The sequence below is a fragment of the Idiotropiscis lumnitzeri genome, chromosome 22, assembly GCF_059441095.1.
Source record: "Idiotropiscis lumnitzeri isolate Australia: NSW breed Sydney's pygmy pipehorse chromosome 22, RoL_Ilum_1.0, whole genome shotgun sequence".
NCBI lineage: Eukaryota > Metazoa > Chordata > Actinopteri > Syngnathiformes > Syngnathidae > Idiotropiscis > Idiotropiscis lumnitzeri.
In genome coordinates, this window is record NC_142412.1 from 5,564,034 (window position 1) to 5,576,779 (window position 12,746).

At 43.7% G+C, this 12,746-nt stretch overlaps 1 long non-coding RNA gene across 1 annotated transcript; it reads left to right on the forward strand.

Annotated features, from left to right (window-relative positions):
• The first annotated feature begins 9,966 nt into the window (after positions 1 to 9,966).
• LOC148316167 (uncharacterized) lies at positions 9,967 to 10,257 on the forward strand. The gene is made up of 2 exons (XR_015840336.1): positions 9,967 to 10,060; positions 10,137 to 10,257. It is a non-coding gene; the product is annotated as an uncharacterized LOC148316167 (long non-coding RNA).
• The last annotated feature ends 2,489 nt before the right edge of the window (positions 10,258 to 12,746 follow it).

The window sequence follows — 12,746 nt, forward strand, 5'->3', positions numbered from 1 at the left end:
CAACAAACTGAAAACATCTGGTGGGCGCGCAACGTAGGAATCACCTCTGTGCTAGACCAACACAAAGTAGCACACAATGGTGAAATGGAAGGAAAGGACCAAGAAAAGCTCAAGTTGAAACGCTCAGCTGGTGCTGAGTGGATCGAGCCAACAATGTCAAAAGATCTCTGTTGCATTTTTTTTGCCATGTATGATGTGTGTTCAAAATCTTTGCTCAGATATAGACCCAGAATGGGGCAGAACGATAAAGATGGGCAAAAGGATTTCCACTAACTTTTGCACTTTTACAATAGAATTTGCTTTCTCTGTTACATCTAAAAATGTTCAGAATGTGCTAGAATGTTTGAATGGGGTATAATGGAAACATCAAGGCAAGTCACGCCCCCCGCTGTCCGTTAACTCCGCCAAGATGAATTAATGACTGCCCAGGCTTCAGGATGTCTTTTTCCACAGTTGTTGAATCTTTGAAGGATAACGACGTACCTACATTTGTCGCAAACTTTTTCAATGCAATTGCTTGACTTCAACGAAGCACAATGTGCCAGTTTGTTTCCAATTTATTCACACCTTATACAAAACAAACATCAGCTCATCTCGCCTCGGAATAACCGCTCAAGAAGCACCAGATCATCCACGCCACACACATTTGCACGGGGAAAGATGTTGGCGGCGAGGGGGACTTTTGAATAATCCCCATGCTGTTTTTGTGGCGAGGCTAACCTATTTTCACAGTCTACCCCAGTGATGCCCAACCACCGTGCTTCAGTAACAGCTGGGACAGGCTCCAGCACGCCCGCGACCCTCGTGAAGAGAAGTGACTCGGATAATGAATGGATTAATGGATGGATGGATGGTAAACGTTTCCAATGTAAATTTCCACCCTTATATAGTGTAAAAAGACATCCTGAAAAGCGGCCCCTAAGTTTAACCGAATGGAAGCTCCGGGGGACCGGGATGACAAGTACAGGTGGAGACAACACTTAGGTGACCAGGGGTGGGCCGTTTAGGTGACCAGGGGTAAGGGGTTTACATTTAACATTCTGCACAATGAGTGGGACGTTGGTGGGAAGCAGGCGATAGTGAATGGCTTCTATCTTGATGCTGTCTTGATAACTCAGTTATTCCAACTATAAATGTTGACTCACTGTAGTTTTACCATTCATGTCTTGTCCCATTCCCGATGGGAAACGGAGCTGCAGACGCTCGGTCTGCCATCGTGAAGTAAGAACGGGCGGGCGTGTGTCACACTTGGGCGGGAACCCATTTGTTCCTCGTTCTCGACCCAGTTTAGTCATGTTTTAGTTTGCCAGTCGCAGAAGGACCCTCTGCTGGTGGAGAAGATCATGAGCGACCTGGACTCCAACAAAGACAACGAGGTGGACTTCAACGAGTTTGTGGTGCTGGTGGCGGCCCTTACCGTCGCCTGCAACGACTTTTTCCAGGAGCGGATATCTATATATATATATATATATATATATATATTTATTATATATATTGTATTTTTTTTTTAAGCATTTTTGAAGAATCAGAATGAAGGCAAAGGTTTGTAATATACGACAAATGCAGTTGCACACTGAACAGAAGCAGCCAGATATGAAAAGAGGCTTTCGTGAAGGAAATACTGGACAATCAAATTAATGACTTTCCAGGCTTCAGGATGCCTTTCTACACTATATAAAGGTGGAAATTTACATTGGAAACGTTTGGTTTAGCTGTTATTCAATTAATAACAAATATAGAAACATTTTATCAATATTGAACTAATTGAGAAGAGTCCTGATCTTGAAATAAATATTGAATTATAAAAAATACTAAAAAATTAATTTAATAACCCGACCCTGGATGAGCGGCAGAAAATGAAAGTCATTAATTTGATTGTCCAGTATTTCCTTCATGAGATATTGCAACACTTAGAAAAAGTGTACAGCGCCAGCAGACAATGAATTTTCAGCACTAAAAAAACGAAACTTCATTAACAGCTAAACCAAACGTTTCCAATGTAAATTTCCACATTTATAGAGTGTAAAAAGGCATCCTGAAGCCTGGGAAGTCATTAATTTGATTGTCCAGTATTTCCCTTATGAGATAATGCCTCACATAGCAAATGTGTACAGTGCGAGCTGAAAATGTAACATTGATATAAAGATAAAAAGTCAGCACGATGCGGCAGGTACAGCTTGAGCAAGGCGCAGTAAATGTGGCACCGAGAGAGGAGAAAGAACAGCAGTACTGTAGAAAAACAAAAGCCACCATCTTATTTCATGGCTGTATTTGCCTGCATTATGAACCTAAAATGCCGGATAAGACTTGTCGAAACAGCGTAGGTCCGCCTGAATATCCTCAAATGTGAAAAATTTCGAGAAGATGGATCATCTGAATCATTTTGCAGGAACTTTTGTTGCCACGGAGAATAATCAGACTCTGCGGCACCGTAATAGCCACGCCCTTCGAAGGAAAGTCACAAAAATAGGGATAGAGTAAGATCAATGTCTTGAGTCTTTTCTAGCCAATTTTCAATCAGATTCGTTAAAAGGGCACCGTGCAGTACGTCAAAATGTAAAAAATGATATTGATTGGCGCAAGGTGTATAACTGAATATAAACATATAGATGTCTTCAGGTACAGACTCTTTATGTACATGTGAAGTTTTGGATTTTTAGCAGCATGTGCAGGAGAGTTATTAAGCATTTTGTCCATTGCGGCGAAGGAAATCTTAAGTGAAAACTTTGAAGCCCCGCCCCTGTCATATAGTATTTCGGAAACAAAAAATTTTAGCCCCAGTGAGACTAGAGTGTTATTGCAGGCAGTAAATAAAGGTGGCTCCGGAATGCTCAGAAGGAGGAGAAAATCTCAGGTAAGACATACATGAATGGTTCATGTTGCTTAATCCAGCTAATTTGGGTTGTTAGCGACTACAAATCGTTTTCATCTGTGCAGCTTGGGTCAGCGTCAACTGGTGTGCCTTGCGAGAGCCTTGCTGAGGAAAACCAAAATTTTGGTTTTGGATGAGGCAACAGCTGCTGTGGACCTGGAGACCGACACGCTGATCCAGTCTACAATCCGCACGTCAGGCCGAAGAGGACGGCCTTCCCCCGGACGCGAGGTGGGATTCGAACCCACGCCTCCTGGGGAGACGCAGCTGGCCCAGTGACTCGCCTGAGTCAGCATCAAACACAGGAGCAACAGCGTCTGTACTGCGTCAGACCACCGCTATTGAGGCAGAAAGGTTTGATTTGTTTTTTTTTAATGTTCATATGAATGTGTGCCCCCGAATATTTTTTATACCACACGCATGCACTTCCATATACTGTACATAGTATAGCAACAGTATACCGTGTTGTTTATTCAAATTAGACAAATTGAGGCATTTTAGATCAATGCAGAAATTATACCCGAAAGCCCAAGAAGTCTCCTTTTTGTCTGGACAGTATAATGCCGACATAGATATAATTCATTTAGTAGTAACCCGTCTAACCGCTCCAGCGCCCCGTCGTGCCGCTCGGCGAAACTACAATGCCCCCGAATATTTTTTAGACCCGCGAGCATATATGAGGGCGACCTTGTTGAGTTGCACGGAGAAAAACATCCAAGAAAATAACTTGTATTAGCTTTTACCAGTTGGTGGCGCTACTACTACGATGAAAAAGCTTGAGGAAGCTGATCCTGCCCTTTCCAAAGTTCCCTGGAGCTCCGTGCCTGAGTGCGGGCTGTGAGCCGCGCCGCGTCCGCCAACAGCCTTCCTTCGGTCGTACTTTCAATGGGGCACCGCCTGCTCCAACATGTTCTGTCTCGAGAATACAAAGATAAAAAGTACACAGGCTACAGGCCCCATTGTATGAAATGGAAGTCATTCCTTTTCATTTACAATTGGGTTCGGGTTGGGCGGCCGGAAACCCCCACCGCACTGGCAGCGACCGCGGCGAGGTCCCTATTGTTTTTGTAGAAAATATTATTACTTTTATTATTATTATTATTATTATTATTATTAGGGCCCTTCGCAGCGATGTTGCCACGGAGAATAATCAGACTCTGCGGCACCGCAATAGCCACGCCCAAGCCTGTGGACAAAATGAAAACAATTATCTGCACTTGTTTCAAATTGTTTACCTCTGAACTGACAAAGTGGGGCACCTTAGGCTCAATTTGAAGATTTGCACCTGTAGACAGAAATTAGACAATTAATACGCATGCATTAAATATATACTTTATTCAGTTGATTTGATTGTGAATTTCTGTCCAAGTTTTGTCTACTTACCTTCGCAAAACACGCCTCAGAGTGAGTGCTTTATCAGCTATGTCTGCGTGCTGCGGGCCGAACCAATGAAGTCAGGATTTGCAAAGTGGGTTTGGTCATTAATTTGATTGTCCAATATTTCCCTTTTGAGATAATGCCTCTCATAGCAAATGTGTACCGACCGCGGCGAGGTCCCTATTGTTTTTGTCGAAAATATTATTACTTTTATTATGCATTGCACACCAGCAATTCATCATCATTGTTGGAGCACATCACACACAAACAGGATTCACTGCTCGGGGGTCTGATGCAACCTCTGACTGAGAATCAGCCTTGTCCGCAACCAGTACGCGACCTGAACGCAGCGCCTTAGACCAATTTTTGATTCCACTTGGCGGCACTGTGTGGACAGAAACAAATGGTCTTTTTAGTGCTGAAAATTCATTCATCCAGGTCATGGTACATCTCAAGGAAGCCTACGACTTTGGCGACAACTATTTATGACAAATAGCGGTTCCTGAAATATATATTTTAAATGGAAGCTCCGGAGGAGGAGGGCGGGCGTGTGGCTGCCGGATCTTTACGCCACTGTCCAAGTTCCTTCTGAAACTCCTAAAGAGACGGATGAAGGTGCGAACACTCAGCTGCGAGGTCCCTATTGTTTTTGTCACAGGGACATACTGAAACTATAAGTAAATAACTGTAAATCGCAGTGGTTATCCATTGCACTGCACTCTATATTATGATAGAGAATCAGATGACATATATAGAGATGCGTTCGAAGAAATTGAGGGGGATGGTTGGATATGTTGGTTCCGTTATCAGAATACATCTCTCTCACTTGTCCTCTTCTGACAAGAAATCTTCGGATTGCGTTGAGACAAGCATCTGTGTCACGTGAAGATGCAATTTCCAGATGTACGCCGTATCTCTTTACTTGTCCTCTAACCCTACTTACTTAGAATGGACCAAAATAATCAACGCCAATTCTCTTGAAAGGCGGATCGTCGAACTTCTACAACAACTTCGACCGAGTAAGATTTGGATTTCAACCCGTTTCATGCATTTCGTGGAACTTGAGCCGTCCTCAAAGTTTTATGGACCTCTATTCGGGGGCATTGTAGTTTCGCCGAGCGGCACGCCGGGCTTGACCAGAATGTTTTGGCACCCCGGTAGCGTTATTTTTTTATTCCCCAGCCATTCTTTTTGTATTTATTTAATTACTCCGACTTTTACCTGCTGGCACTAAAAATATGCATCACAACATTAAGTTGTTTGGGGAAATGCGTTCAAGGTTGAATAAAAAAATAATACGTTTTAATAATAATTTGGTTTTTTTGTTATAACATGAATTTCACTCTCTCTCTCTCTCTCTCTCCCCGTATATATATATATATATATAAATATAAATACTTGCTTGGTACTTTCAATGGGCTCTGTCTGAGGCGGGATTCGAACCCACGCCTCGACAATAAACACTCCCAATAAGATAAATGTGTCGTTAAAAACAATCAGAACGACACAGTGGATGACTGATTAGCAAAATGGCCTCACAGTGCAGAGGTCGTGGAGCCGATATATATATATATATATATATATCTTTGCCAAAGCCAAACTGTCCGCAAAAGTGTGAACAATTATCTTGGAACTACCCAAGCCCCTCGATCCACAATTTTTATATGAATATCAAAATGAGATGGCTAAATACACATTTACTTGATTTATTCCAGCCTTGCGGAGGGAGTTATCAATTTCGGATAACCTCATCATTGACAAACATATTGTATTCTAATGCTATATAGACATGGAGCAGTCCCCTTTTCGCAAGGAAGAGCATTCCGGAGTGTACCCAGCCACTTCTTTCGCGAGGGCGGATTACACTTTTTCTAAGTGTTGCAATATCTCATGAAGGAAATACTGGACAATCAAATTAATGACTTTCCAGGCTTCAGGATGCCTTTCTACACTATATAAAGGTGTTCTGGTCGCAGTCTCCCGTCCAATTTCCCATATTGCGTCTTTTGCCACAACAAACTATTGATGAACCGCCCCCTCCCAGTGAAGTCGGGAGCGGTCTAAGGCGTTGCGTTCAGGTCTCAGTCTCTGAAGAACGTATCATTGGAAGACTTTCCAAATTTATTGTTGATTAATCATGTCTTAAAGCAGTTAAGGGAGAATGACCCGCCCGTGCCCGGGGAAGGTGCTCCTCTACGGCTTAACTGCCACGCACGCTGGCCGGAGCTCTGGTTCGATCGCATTTTTGACCCCCGAAACATGCACAAAAACTCACCAAACTTGGCAGTCTCATCGGGCATGGCGAAAAATTTGATATTTTAACGTCTTTGCTTTTGTGTCTCATCGACGACATCAATGTAGTGCGCTAATTTGTTAGCTAACAGCCTATCAGAGTGATCAACTGATTCGGTTAAACTTAAGGGCCGCTTGGCACCGCCCGTCGAAAATAGACCTGCTGTGACTGCGACCTGAACGCAACGCCTTAGACCGCTCCTGAAGACATCTACCAACTTATTTTACATCGTAGTAGTAGCGCCACCAACTGGTAAAAGCAAGACTCAAGACAATGATCTTACTCTCTGCCGAGTTTGTGACGTTTCACGCCCCCCGCTGTCCGTTCACTCCGCCAAGATGCTGGTCCAGGTGGTAGAGAGGATGAAGGCTCCCTTGTCTCTGCTCATGGTTTTTATGCCTCGCTTGCAGATCTCAATGGCCTCTCTGATCCAGCGCTGGAAATTTACATTGGAAACGTTTAGTTGCCCGTGCCCGGGGAAGGTGCTCCTCTTCGGCTAAAATTCACCAAACTTGGCAGTCTCATCGGGCATGGCGAAAAATTTGTAGAAATCCGCTTCAAAATTGAGACGATAATCCCGCAGCGCAGAAGATGTGGGTCGAAAGAAGCCGATCTGTCTTTGTGGTCATTTACACTCTTTCTGTTATTTACGAAGCTGTTGGAAGGAGTGCGCTATCGAATACTGGACAATCAAATTAATGACTTTCCAGGCTTCAGGATGCCTTTCTACACTATATAAAGGTGGAAATTTTAACCGAATGGAAGCTCCGTCAAAGCCACCCCCTTTTTGTGTCGCCCGCCGCAGACGCTGACCCGCTGGATGTACACGGTGAAAGCGCTCAGAGGTTGAAGTTCTGTCTCCATGTCAAAACCTGAGGGCATGTTTGGGGTCTAAGGCGTTGCACGTAACCGAGTTCTGTTTGCTGTTTGTAACGTTTGCACCTTCAAAAATGCTTAAAAAAAATATACAATATATATAATAAATATATATATATATATATATATATATATATATATATATATATATATATAAATACGGGGAGAGAGAGAGTGCCTGGGAAGTCATTAATTTGATTGTCCAGTATTTCCTCGGCGGGGCTCGACGACCAGCCGCCGCTCCACGTAAAAGCTAATACAAGTTATTTTTTTTGATGTTTTTTCGGTGAGACTGATCAGGTCCGCGTCAGCGACCTTGCGGGACCGCCGAGGGCACGCCGGAGGGCGGTTGAGTCGGTAAAAGTTGAAATAAATGAATAAATACAAAAAGAATGAGGGGCGGAAAAAAAGCTTCTTTTGTGATTTCAGTGGTGTCAGCCCTCAACAAGGCTTGGTGCGTCAACTGTTTTGCTTGCTCCACTTGCAACACCAAACTCACCCTCAAGTAAGTAACAAACATTAACACCTGTACTGTGCTGCCACAAACTTGTGTTTAATTGTTGCTATTTACAGTGAGTTGGTCGTCCGCCAAACTGTTCACAAAATAACGGGTGGAAAAGTCTTGAATGTGTGGAATGGGGTAACGGTCATGCGTAGTCACATTGTTAAGGCGACGAAAATCACCACAAGGCCGCGAAGGCGGGCCAAGAGTTGGGTACCCGGCGACTTGGTTTTTTTGGTTCCGAGGGTGGCCAGGCCCCGCTGACACCGACGGCTGCGGGGCTGAGGGAGGGGGAGTAGCGCAGGGCGGTCGAGCCCCGGCATTGCCCCCCCTCCCGGCCCCGGCCCGCCGGCCGTGGCCCGGCCAGACTAGTGTGGTTTAGACAAGTACCCGAGACGGCGGGAACGTAACAAGCAGGAGCGCGCCCCGAAGAAGAGCGTGGGCGAAGAGGAGAGTGGACGAAGAAGAGCACGTTCCCCCGGACACGATCGGTAGCGAGGAGCTGCAGAGGAAGAGGGCGGCCTTAGGAACAGTAGCGGCAGCTGCACCGACATGAATGGCATCATAAGGGGCTCCCTCTGGGTACCCGAGCCTTCCGTCTCCCACTGCGGACGGGGCCCCCCGCCCCCGGCGCGGCCGATCACTGGCGCGGACTGTCCTCAGTGCGCGCGCAATTTGCAAGTGGCGAGGGTTCACTCTATGTATAAGACCAAGACCTACAAAAAAGTCTCTCATGCAGGTTGGAAGCTTGCTTTTTCATTCAGCAAGGTCACCAGTTCAACACTGCGGAATGGAATGGAAATTTTCAGCACTAAAAAACCAAACTTTTATAACAGCTAAACCAAACGTTTCCAATGTAAATTTCCACCTTTATATAGTGTAAAAAGACATCCTGAAGCCTGGGCAGTCAAGTTCTTGTGTGGCGTGTTAAATTAGACTTGTCAGAGAAACTCTTGCCACAAACTGAGCATGAAAAAGGTTTTTCTCCACTGTGCTTTCTTGTGTGATATGTAACGCCAACGACATAATTGACATCATCAAAGAGGGAAAAAGCAAGGCTGTATTTAAGATTTTCGAACGGTCGCTAGTTACCACTTGATGGTGTTTTGATTGGCATCTTATCTGCAGGGGCCTCCTCTCGAACCCCGTCAGACTGCCAGCACCTCTGCCCACGAGTAAGAAGGGGGGGGGGAAAAATCCAACGACAAAATTTAAAACTACGGAGCCCCTCCGGTGCCGAAGTATGAGGGAAATTTTTTTTTTTGCTAATCTGTTCCCACAGTTCAGTAAATGTGGGACTGATTAATAAACGTCTGTATAGATTACTAAACTGTGGGTACAAATTAGTAAACGGTTGGTATGTATTAGTAATGTAGGAGATTTCAACCAACGTGACCTCTTTACAACGTGTCGAATAAACCAATGTTGACCTTTCTGCTATCTTTACAGCTGTGAGAGCTGTTACTAACGCCTCCTTCCCGGAAGCAATTACTACATAAATTCTAAATATTTCACATACTATTTGCATCCCATGTGGCCCACAGTGACGACAACACGACAATGGCAAAAAGAGGAAGCGCGGGGCTGGGCCCATGTGTTCCAAGTGCTTCAATTTAGCGAGAACATTACCAGGTGCCAGGATGGCGGAGCGGTCTAAGTCGTTGCGTTCAGGTCGCAATTTTTTACAACAACTAGGCTTCACCGAATGTGGACTTCTAAAAATAACCTGGACGTGTAATGCTGCCTCCTCGCTGTAATGCCTCACAGAAAACAAATGAGGACGATTACCGTAATTTTGTCTTATTATTATTGATATTTGACTGATTCATTAAAAGCAGACAATTATGTTTTAGGTTAATTTTTTACCTGACATGTGTAACCCTCTTGTTATATTTCAACAGTCATGTTTCTGGGTCAATTCGACCCTTCCCTGGAAATGCAGCCCTGGTTGAGTATGTATTCAGGGTATGGATAGGAGACGCCAACTTGTTTTGTTTAAAGAGTATATCTATATATATATATATATATATATATATATTTATTATAGGCGGCCGTGTCGTCTCCTCACCGCCGCCAGGGCCAGCACGCCCTCGCTTGCCTGCTGGACGGCCTGAAGGCCAATGTGCCTGTGTGGAAAAAGGTCAGGAAGGGTCGCACGCCCGCCCGCCCGCACGCGCGTGCTTACCCGGCTCGCCGCCGTCTTGTTTGCTCCGCAGGAGGTGTACGAGGACCGCGGGGCCAGCTGGAAGGAGAACGCTGAGTGTGCTTGGGCCAGTTGCCACGAAAACCACGCCACGCTCAAACAATGATTGGTCAATAAAGTATACTACGCTGTCATTCTGTGCGACCGCTCCTTTGTCTACACACATTGTGACGGACCGCGACCAGTCCTTTGTTTGGCGACATGTCCGTGGACTGGTCACCGACCAGTGTGCTAATTGTGTCATGTGATGACGTAATCACGATCAGCGATGAAAAATTAAATCAAGCTTCGAATGTTGATCGGTTTTCATCGGCATTCCATCCGCACAAACGGTCTTCCCCGGAATGTTGCAAATAATACTAAATTAAACAAAAGGAAAAATAATTACAAATTTTGTATATAGAGTGATCATATCCCTGTTATAAGCAAGTTTTTTTGTTTTTTTTTTAATATTTTTTTTTTGTAATTACAACTGGGTCTTTGGTCAAGCTACTTGGAGGAAAATAAAAGTCACATTTATCTGAGATTTCTACAAATATGAAGATGAAGAGGGATTTCACTGCCAATCAAAGCAACTCCGAAGAGGAGAGTGGACGAAGAAGGGCGGCCGGTTATTATTAATAATAATAACAATACTAATACTAATACTCTTTCGCCATGTGAAAAGTTATTGCATTCGTGATTTGTCGATGCTGTTTGGGCTTACTCGAACTGGACACTGAAACCTAAATAACACATGGACCCTTTTGCCCCTGCCCCCACCCAGACTTCCACATCCTCTATCAGAGAGACGATTTCCAACTCCACTTATTCAACCATATATTTTCTTAGCCTCGTCAATGTTTGAAGTAAATTCTACCCCGGTCAGTCTGGGCTAGGGGTCTGTGTGTTGGCGCAGCTCCCTGTGGGGGCATTGTAGTTTCGCCGCTCTCCCGTCACATTTTGTGCCAAAATAACAATAGATGGTCAAGATTATTCTAAAATAGAACCATTACACTAAAAGGCTCTATTTTTATGAATGGCATAAATCCGTCACAGTACTAAATTTCAGTTTGATTTTTTTTTTTAAGCATGAGACTAATATCCTCATGATCAACAGGCCACAAACGCAGTGAAAGCACATTCAATATTTTTTTTCACAATTTTATTATAACAATGGGATCCCTCAAATTGACAAAAAAAAAACATACAAAAGCTAAAAGGACTATAAAATAAAATATAAAAACATATAGATGTCTTCAGGTACAGACTCTTTATGTACATGTGAAGTTTTGGATTTTTAGCAGCATGTGCAGGAGAGTTATTAAGAATTTTGTCCATTGCGGCGATTGAGGTCAAGAGGTCTAGCGACTAGCGAACCTGTCAATGTTGCAATGGCCAGGTCTCTAAATATGGTCGCAAATCCACGGGTGCCGAACGGACCACAAGAATGCATAAGAGTTTAGCCTTGAAATCAAATCATATTTGAAGTTATATAAAGCTAGCTTCATTTTCGCAGCGTGTCATTGTCGGGCAGAGGGCTCATACTGGCTTCCTCACTGAATGACATTTGAAGTTTTGGTTATTATTCAATAAAATGTGAAGGATTTGACAATGATTCTCTACCACCTGGACCAGCATCTTGGCGGAGTGAACGGACAGCGGGGGGCGTTATGAGGTTCTAAATATGAACAATGTAGAACAACGGAAATGTTAAAAAAAAGCACCAACGAGACGGGTCTGCCGCTGGAGGCGCAAACGAGGACCGCCGTTGCCGGAAGTTGAGGGGCTGCGGTTTGTCTTTGGAGTGGAGAGCATGGTGGCGGTAGCGGTGGGGCAGAGTGGCCTGCTGGAACAATCGGCGTGATGGAAATATGAGTCTTTTAATATCCTCAAATGTGAAAAATTTGGCATTTGAGACATCAATGAGCGTGGCGGGCCTCTAACGCGAGTGCAGACTGGGGCTGTCACTAATTTCAAATTTCATTTTACGGCAGTGAGACTATCTTTAGCTTTTTGTCGTTGTATTTGTGGAAGCGTTCAATTAGAAAACATTTGATGCAAAAAAGGGCAAAAGTCGGACTTTCAAAAATTCATAACTCACTTCCTATTCATATTAGACATTAAAATATGACATTTATTTAGGTTTATAAAGGAATTTGACCACCCGCGGAAACTGAAAATCCGCGAAGTAGCGGCGCACCTTCAAAAATGCTTAAAAGAAAATACAATATATATAATAAATATATGATTTTTTATTTTGGTTTGTTTACCATCACAATGAAAAAAAAAACTGACTCTAAAAAAGTTCCATCTATTGTCTTGGTCACAGGTGAGTTGGGAATTGCAATTTGCTTCGGCAACAAGTGGTAAAAGAACCAAAATTAGACACATCAAAAAACCAAAATGTATTGAAGTCCACCGCCCGGCCTTCCGTACGCCACATGTCCCAAAGCTGATTATGAGGTTCTAAATATGAACGACAACTTGTAAAACTTTACAAAACGTTCTCGGTGCACGAGGAAGGCATCACCGATGGTAATTTGGCGGTTCATTAATATTAATAATAATGAAATATATTATGGTTAGGCCTAGCGCATGTTGTGTTGAAACTAATTGACTCTTCAAATACATATTGTTGAGC